Source organism: Aythya fuligula, chromosome 7 (genome assembly GCF_009819795.1).
Source record: "Aythya fuligula isolate bAytFul2 chromosome 7, bAytFul2.pri, whole genome shotgun sequence".
In the NCBI taxonomy this organism is placed as follows: Eukaryota; Metazoa; Chordata; class Aves; order Anseriformes; family Anatidae; genus Aythya; species Aythya fuligula.
The window spans coordinates 4,668,603-4,678,665 of NC_045565.1; positions in this window are offsets into that span (position 1 = coordinate 4,668,603).

Here is a 10,063-nt window from a genome sequence, read left to right on the forward strand (position 1 = left end):
TGTGATCTGATCAATATTTTACATGTATGTCTGTATTTTTATTATATTGTAATGGAAAAGGGTCTAGGGTTTGGGAATCTTCTTAAAATAAGAATGAAGGCCCTGATTCTCATTTATACTGATGTCCTTTGCATCCCATTAGAAGGATAAAGGGGTAAATGGATGCCCACTGAGCTTACATCGTTTGGGGCATCCCGTTATACTGATAACGGTATGAAAGATCAGTAGTATAAATTGCAATTCTTACCAAAGGACTGATGTGTACAGCCATCAGGAATCAATTTCATGATAACCCTATTTTGCGCATACTGGCCAGTAACACCTGGATTGTTCTTAGCTTAGAAATACAGATCGAAAAGAAATTCCTCCACCTTGTTTTGTAACCGGCTTTAAGTATTCGTTTCTATTGGCTGTCCTTTTCCCAACCTTGTCTACGAGGAGAATGTGGTAGATTTGTACCTCAAGGTAATGACCTGGCCAGAAATCTCTCATGGAGTTGTCAGCAATGCCGTTTCTAAACATAGGTGTTTTTTCTTAAAATAATTCCTTGCTTTTATCATTACTTGAACCCTTTTACTTGATTGCATAAAATGGGGTTGTGAGAATCTACTGAACTCCATTCGGTGTTGCCACACTGGGGCAGGTTTTGAGAGACGAAGCTAAAAGCCAACATTTTCTGACTGCCCTGGCCGTGGTGATACGCAGCAGTGAAACTGCTGGCACTGCCCTGCATGCTTGAGTCATGCAAAGCTTCCCTCGCTGCCCATGGAAGCTTTTTGTAAGCATCAAGTGCCGCCCCCCATACCCTCACAACATTGCAGTTAAATGTTTGTCTTTCAAAAAGATTTGAGGAAAAAAATTGTTGTATTTTCATTCTTAAATTTCTGAAGTGCAATGATACTGCAGAACCTAAGGAGAACTGGTTTCATACAAATGTTGTGAATTGCAGACTTTAATCCATGCAACGCAAAAGGCAGTGTCTGAACTTCATGAATCTCTTGTCCTCAAAATTAAAAATAACAGTAGGCAAGAAAAGCAAATCCAATATCCCAATACAACTAAAAGAAATCCAGTTCTAACTAACACAAAAACTTAAAGACATTTCAGTCTTTAACAATTAATTATTCTAAAATAGTTTGCTCAGTTTAAACGAGACAGCTCCTCATAATGTGACAGTATTGTACCAGGTCATAAATGCTGTTCAAAATTTGCTATTGTAAAAGCAACAAATTCTAAGGACATGCTGTACTAAAACGATACAGCTAATGAATTCTTTCCTACTTTTAAAAAAAATTGACAGTATGCCAAAAAAGGCTATTTTCTTTCTTTCCTTCTCTCTTTCTTCCTATCTCTTTTCTTGTTTATCTTTCTTTCTTTGGGATGCATTTGATATTTATTTTTCAACTTTCGAGGTTTTGGATTATTTCCAGTTACCAACCTACTGTATTTAGATCTGCAACATAACTTTAAAAACAAAAAGATGATGTACAGGGAGAAAAAAAAAATCAGAAAGAAAAAGCACTTCATTATGTCACAGTATTTACAGGAGAAAGTATAAAAATTACTTTTTTTCTCAAAAAATATTTGGGGCCTGATTCTTTCCTAGTATAACTGAGCATAGCTTCATGAGATTGGTGGAGCTGTGAGGAGTTGGACTAGCTGAGAAACTGAACCTTAAAATCTTCTTTGCAGACAAGGGAACCCTTACCAGCAGTACTTGAAGACTTGTGAGTTGTGACTGCATGTTACTTGAAAGATCTAATTAAGCTATGTTTTTTGGTGCAAGCAGTTGTTGTACATGATTTCATGTTTATGTAGCAAGATGCATTGAAATGTTGATACTAGTATTGAAACATACATGTAAAAATTGTTGTTGTGGAAATTGTCTGTTCTGTTCTATTTTTCTTGTGTGTCTCATCTGTTTAGAACGTAAACTTTCATTTTTTTATTGTCCTAACTGAATAAGGCTAAATGAATACTGTAATTGAAAATATATTTTAAATCTTGTCATGAGTTTTTAAAAAGACTATTACAAATTGTATCATTCCTGATTACACAGAACTTTGTGGGTGGTTTTAAATAAATTTTATACTTCTATTTTGCACTTAGTCGTCTAATTTTTCTTTCCTGCATTTTTCACGTGAATCTTCTTGTAAAATGGTTTGAGGTGGGGAAAAAAAGAAGTTGTTTTCCCAATACGTACCCAGACAAAGTCATACTGAAGTAACTAAAGATTGAAAATTAAGGCCTGAAGAGCCTATACAATAAAACTTAAAGCAAAGTTAAGGCCCCCCTTCATAATACAGAATATAACATTGCATAAATGTAGAAGACCTTATTAGTTACCATTTAAAACCATTACGTGGCTTTACATTTTAGGGAAACAACAACAATAAAAAAAAAATGCTTCTAAAGGTAGTCTAGTCTTGCAGCTTTTCTGTGACTGTGAAGAACCTCAGCAAAGATGTGAAAATAGGAAGGAGTTAATCTAAAAAATACACTGTTCTTTAGATTCTGTATACTATGTTTATATTGTTTACCCTATAGTCAGTAAAACAATTCAAAAAGCTATTGGAAAATTCTAAACTTCACCTTTGGACTGAAAACACAGACTGTGAACATTTGTACAGTGCCTTGTTCTTCTACCAGCTTTGTCTGGCAGAGGAGGGTTATGGGAGTCTTTCACTGTGACTTAATTCCCATCCAGTAGAAAGAGTCCTGTTTGTATTTGCTTCAGCTCAGAGTTTACAGATTTTCCTCAAGACAAAAATAACCTTGGCCCTAGTCTGCTTTACTATGCAGGTGACATTTGAGTGCACAACAATACTAGGAAGAATTCCCGGTTTTATAATCTGGAGAAAAGGAAGAAAACTCTCTGCATGTTCGCGTTTACTTCTTTGCCTTCTCTAGTAAATGCAATAGCAAGAAGTGTCTATTAAAACAATCTTCCAGCTAACTGGCATCTCCTAGAAAGCAGAAAAAGGCTGCTCTCCGCGGGCTACAGCAATTCCCTTGCAATATAAAATACATCCCGTAATACGGTGCATCTAGTCCCTGGGAGCTGCATGTGGTAATCCACCAGGAAGGCCTTCACCCTGCCATGCAATTTGCTGCTCCTTCAGAGGATGAACATTAATGGCCTTTTATAGCAACACATCTCCCAGACTGCCCCAGGCATGCTCTGAACAGTGCTAACAAATCCTCCCAGCAGGACGTGTCCCACGGTTTGGTATTAGTAACCTGTAGCACAGGTGTCTAGGAACGCACGTGGGCTTTGAATGACGCTGAGAGACTGAGGAGCAGACCCAAGAACATCGCTGCTGACGGAGAGGCATCGATGCGCAGCAACTTCGCCAGCTACTTCTCAGGTACTGCCAGCCAACCGCATCTTGTCCCCTCCTGGCATTGCCACTGCCCAGGCTGTTGCCAGTCGGAGCCACCTTGGACTTGGGGGAACAAAGCCAAATGAAAGTTACCAGCCCTGGCGTCCCAGAAAGGCTGCCGAATATCATTTTATTTTGCAGGGCTCAATGACTGGAGGTGGCTTCAGTGCTTTCTCCTATTTTAGATTTCTTATATAAGCTATACAAGTAATACAAGATTGATACAGTATAGTTGGTTTTAATTCTAAAGATGTTATGATTATGACCTCAAATTACAATACCTATTGACAACAGTATTAATTGCTAACACCAGTTTAAACTTAAAGATTTTTTTTTTCCTACTACAGTTACGCTGCTCTGCAATAGTCCAGTGCCCCATAAACCCCACAGAATGGCAGGGCACTACATTGTGGCCTGATTGCTGCGAGGAAATACTCATGCTGATTGCTGCTGTTATATGCTGTTGTATACTGTTGTTTTATATCTTCAAAAGTGGAATTAATCATTATATAGGGCGGACTGTGGATTCTCTATATCAACATAAGCATCAAATTCAAAAGTAATTGTAAAGAAAATGAGATAGTGCTCCAGTAAGTAGTGTTTCAGTTCAGGAAATAGCCTAGATTGTCTAAAATAAAATAATTACCAGGGATACATGTCTGTGTTTTTCATTTAAATCACACTGAGATGGTGTTTAAAATGTGGAAATTTAAACCCAGCTATTTCCAAAACCATTGGCTGGAGCACGACTCTTAAAGTGGCCTCTAATTCCCTGTCCAGTCTGTTTACTTCTGGATTCTCTCTTGCTTTTATAACGTACCCCAGTTATACAAAATTCTTATCAGCTGAACTCTTGAAAATGGCAATGTCTTCTTCCACATGGCCAAAAACAACTCATAAGCCCCATGATATCCCATGTATGTCTCTATTCATATGTAACAAAATTGGGCCACACTGCTCCCTTAGCTCTTGTGAATTAGCCTGGAATTCCTGCAGGGGACATCATGACCTCGCCTTACTTGTCAGCACGAAACAGTGGGAGCTTTGCTTCCTCCTGTGGCATAACAAGTCAGCAGTTCAGCTTGTCACCGCTTTGCTTTACACTGAGACTTTGTTTTTTGCACAGTGATGACTCTGACTTCTTCCACTTGAAGAATCCCTTCAGGAAAACAAGGCATTAATCCCATGCTTCATCAAGCAAGCACTTCTGTGGTGGACTCTAACTCACCTCCACTAAGGCAGAAAGCCTTGTGAGGATCCATGTGGGGCACAGCGGCAATGAATTTTGCAGGGTGAGCTCTACTGGACTGGTGCAAATTACCTTGCTCTGAGGGGAAGAGGCTGTCAGTGGCTCAGGTGTGCCACTGCTTAACCACTACAGGGGCTGTGGCTCAGGTAGAGGTGTGGCTGGGGTGGAAGGCAGACTGCTTGTCTGCCCACAGGGCACACCAACAAGCCTTGGGAGTGTCAGAGGCTCTGGATCACCCCAAAGAGTACAGGCGAGGATTCCCTTTGTATGTAATTTCTACTCTCTGAGCAAATACGTATTGACTAGAGCCTCTAAGCCTCTCTTCTTTGTCCCCTCCACTGAAGGAGGCGCTCCTTGGGGCTGTTACTGCACACAGAAGTTCAGAGGCTGTTCCCTGTTCTTCCTATAAGTTGCAGCCTGCATGAGCCACAGTGAGTTAAATCTCCGAATCACTACGCTGTGCTGCACAGCGCTGGGAATTACACCTGCGCGTCCTTCAAAATGCAAGAACCATTATTCTTGAGATGGAGATGTCAGTGGCGTGAACAGGCAAGGTACAAAAATGTGCTGAATCAAGAACAATCCCCAAATAGTTTTACTGGGCCAAACCTCTGCATGTAATACCAACTGAAACAGCTGTGTTGTGCTCTGTGAAATATTCTAGGACTTGGCTCTCCAGTACACAGAGCCAAACTTGAACTGCAGAAGGACCAGCCTCTTCTCAAATACACGTACATTACATTTCAGGAAATAGTTACAAGTACATCCAGTTTCCCAGCCATATGCTACAGACAAGAAATGTGGTAGCAAATCAGTATTTAGTGGATGGACAGATTGTGCTGCCCTTCCTCTATACTTTAAGACTGCTTTAAAAAAAAAAATAATAATTCAAAATGGTAAATGTTCAGGTTAAAATCTACAAACAAATCATTCAGTACAGTCCTTACATAAAACATTCCAGCACTGGGACCTGTCTCAGACTTGGATCTCCAACTACTTTGGCAATATCAATAAATCTCGATGACTTTCATCAAGAGGTAAGATTATCTCCTGTGAGCTCCCCAAAAGCATGATCTTAAGTTATTTTATTGAATCACTACCCATTCCCTTAGACAGTGAACTTTACCAGTTAAATAAATTGTTTGTGATAGTCCCTGTGTTTCTGGGGCATCTTAGCTTCAAAATAATTAAAGTTTGTCTTATTTACGTTACAGAATCTACACTAAAATTCATACTTTGTCAGAAGTCTATTCTCAACCCATTTTATTTTGTCCCAGTATAGTAGACCATAAAAGCCTTTTCCTCCTCACCTTGAGACACTTTAATAAAGTAAGTAAATTTGTTATTTGCAATCTGCTAAACCCAGTGAGGTTGATTTAAATCCGTGATACCCCTTCTTGTTTTTGTTGAGGGGTAATGCCTGTACAGAAATGCTTTCATCAAAGACTTTGTATAGCAGAATATAATAGACATACAGTAGTGAATATATCATGTGTTTGGGGAAATGTCAAGCGTCAGTACATATGAGATCCCAAGGAAAAACTACTTTTTTTTTTTGTGCAAGAAAAAGTAGTTACTCTGCTCAGAAGGTTATATTCTGCATTTGATTCCTGTAATTCAAGCATCAAAAAAAAAACATTATCTTAGCCATTGTTATCATCAGGTATTTCTGGATATCTGGAAAGGTAAAAATAAGTTTAAATCAGAGTGATCCAGAGGTACAAAGAGCAGGTTCCAGAAGTAACACGTATATATCAGAAAGTTCATTCAGGGACTGAGCAGGATACATAGAAATGTATTTCCAACATGAAGAAAAGAACATCATATAATGATGTTTCACTGTTAGAGTTCTTACATCATCAAAATGGAGGGGAATAACCACCTCCCTGTAACCAGCAAAGGTCTTACCTTGTCTGGAGAGATACAGTATGACCTGTTACTTATCATTATTAGTTTGCTTCATGTTTGGTACGAAACAGGTAATTTCTGTGTCCTCTCAACTGTACAGGTTGTCAAAATTACGTTTATTAGAAGGTTATAATTTCCCCCCCCCAACACAATTAATTCTCCTAAATACATACCATGAATTCCGTTCAAGCTTTCTGTTGGTTTTTGTTGGTTTGTTTGTTTCTCCAACCGAAGATAAGCCTTACACATTCCCTTCCATCTTTTTCTTTCACAGCCTGTACCTAAGGTGTCTCTCAAACTAGTTTTGTTCTACATGATGCAGGAAAATATCACAGGATCCCTGGTGCTGCTGTATAGTGACAATTGGTTGATAAGTACTTATTTTTTGTATGAGGGACGCTATTTAGCAGCTGTTCAGCCCTACTGTATTTATTACAGAATCATAGAATATCCTGAGTTGGAAGGAGCCGTGAGGATCATGGAGTTCATAGCATGGAACTCTCTGCGTAGTGTCAATAATGTAGAGTGATTTATTACAGAGTAGTACTGCAGCGGTCTGTGGTACTGCCAATGGTGCCTCCGAAGCATGTTTTTTTACCATGTCCTTACAAACAACCTTACCCGTGCTCACATTTTCAAAGGAAGGATAACATGTTATGGGTTTCTTGTTGCTTTTTATTTCAAAAATGGGATTTCTACTTTTCCAAGGCTTTCAGGCGGAACTTACTTCTAAAGGTAATGACAATTATTTGCAGTTGATACCCAGCCGTTCCTTCTAGATTGAAAAACCTTTGCACCAAACACTTTGGTCTGTGGTAAGTTTATGATACAACCACTGCTATGAAATACCTCAGGGGCACTTTGAAGGCAGTAAAGATTTATTTAATGACAAATGTAATTGTTTTTCTGCTTCTTCAACACCTTGGGGATCTGAAGTTGGAGTCATTAGTCAGCTTCACTCAGGGCAAATGTTTGTATCGCTAAAATGAATTACAGGACTTTTCTTTCTTCTTTTTCAGTTGAAGGTGAGATGCTGCACCAAACAGCAAATACAATATGGCAAATGTTGATCAATATCAACATCAGTGTGGGTGTAAAATGTATACCATATGCAGCAACAGTACGACGACATAATCCTTGGGTCGATGGAGAAAGCCTCTACCCCAAAGCAAGCCATACATTTGCTTTTTAGATACCCAGAGCGCTCATTAGAGAGCTGTGACATCCACTCCCAGATCCGTACTCTGGTTACACTCACTACCAAGATCAGCATGCTTCCACATGCTACTTCGGTATTCATGCTTTTTGGTGTATTAGTTGTTCTTTCTGTAGTGCTGAATCAGTAAAGCTGCCTGCTGTTGCGATGGTGGTAAATTTCTTTATTTCAATGGACTGTCTTGTGACATACAAAGAGGAGTAGCTTCTGAGAGCTCTTTTAGACACAGATCCTTGAAAAGGAAAGCTGTAAGTTTTAAAACTTTTGAAATTTGTTTCATTAAGTATCAAACAGGCCTCTGTTCAAAGGGGATATATACGTAGTTTTCACTCCAAAAAAACTCTGGATAATAAAGAACACGTACACCACCACAGATGGTGCCACAGACCATCTTCATGGCTTTCCCAGACAAAGCTAGGCAGCTGATTACTAAAGGCCAGAGATCTGAAAAACTATTTGCACTGTGAGACTTTACTATGTAGCATTTCCTGATACCAAAGGTATTTTTATTGTTCTTTCCCATTCATCATTGTTAAATGTTCTGATTGTGCCAAAATACGTATGAAGTTCTTTAATTATAAGATTTACAAGTCATCTTTTCTCTCCACAATATCCCCATCTTGTTCTTAACAATTCCCGTTACCACCAGGAATGCTAGAGGCTGCATATGCTTTATAGTTTTTGTGTGTTTTTTTTTTTTTTTCTTTCTAACTTCTCTCTTTTTCTCAACTTTCCCAATTACTTTAAGCTAACTTGTAGAAATGTCATACCTGTCAGAATTCTGCCCCTTTATCAATTCTGGCTGAAATTGTCCAATGGACTTGAAAGATATTTAGGGCTTGTGGAAAAGAAGATGGAACATGGCACATTCACTTAAGCCTACAGTGTTTTCTTGGTTTGTTTGGGAAAAAAAAAAAAAAGTGCTTACATTTTTTCACTGTTTTCCATTTTAATTGGTCCATGTCACAACAGCATGGCTGATCCTGAAGATGGAGAAACCTAAAGAAATCAAAAGGACTAATTAGTATTCTGTAAAGGGTGATATCAACATCTGTCTGCTAACGGTAGCAATATATGTATGGGAAGGAGGAAGTACATGAAGTCATGATCTACCCCAGGCTTTCCTACAAACTTGTAATGATTTCTGAGAGCATCACTAAGAGTTACACATCATCTGGTTAAAAAGGCCCCAGGCCAAAGGACTGAAGAATTGAGCTACTTCATAAAATTCTGACATTTACTGACAATTTTCTCCCTGAATAAATTTTTGCCGCTGTCCTTTCCATTTCAGTCATTGAGAGTCCTCTGTCAGCTTTTTAGCCTCTAAATCCTCCTTTCAGGTGAAAGGGCACAGATTCTTAGTCAAACAACTTGAGTTTGATGTAGTTATGCCAATAAGAGAGATAAGAGACAGGAGTAAGATATAAAATGCAGAGATTTAAAAGATGAAGAAATATCCTCATCAGTGTAAAACCCTCACGTAAGTTGCACTGTGCTTTAAAGTTCCAAGGCAGCTCTGTCTTTGTATGGTATGGAACACCAAACGCTGACAGGAATTTACCACCACGTGGCAGTTTCCTGCTTTTTTTCTTGTTACCCTTCATAGCGTCATGTTGCCCACTGCAAGTTGCCCTTACAGGAGTATCTGCTTGATGTTTTTGCCTCTAAAGTAGGTTTTATTCCATCACTAAAGTTTATTCTTAACGACAACAAATAAAAACACCTCAAAAATCTCAATTTGATTTACAAAGTGTGTCCTACTGACTTTAAAGACTGAGTAATATCCTGCATGTGCTTTCACCTCACAGCGAACTTGGGTAAAAGAAGGTATTTAGGGGCAGGAGGATCGTTATGAAGACGGGTGAGACATGCCTGCTGCCCTTGAACTACTTACTGCAGCGGTTTCTAGCAGCAATTTCTGTTTCAGAGCGCCTGCTGTGGTGAGCCCGCTCCCCCTCCACCCCGGCGCTGCCCCACGCTATTTTCTGGGTGCCCGGGGACCCGAGTCCCGTCAGCGAGCGCTGCCTCCTCCCTTGGCAGCCGCCTCGCGGCTTTGTCTCAGGCCGGGGGCCACCCGCTGCCCCCCGCGAGGCACTGTCGGAGCGGAAGGCGGCCTCACAGCCCCGCCTGGCAGGGACAAGGCTGGGAGCCGGCGGCGGGGCCACAACGGGAGGTGACAGCGCCGCCGGGGCAGCGCCACCGCGACCCTCCCGCAAGATGGCGCCGGGGCCAAGATGGCGGCGGGCCGCCTCACCCGCGCCTAACGGCCCGGCACGCGGCGAGCCGGCCGCGCGCCCAACCCCCCCC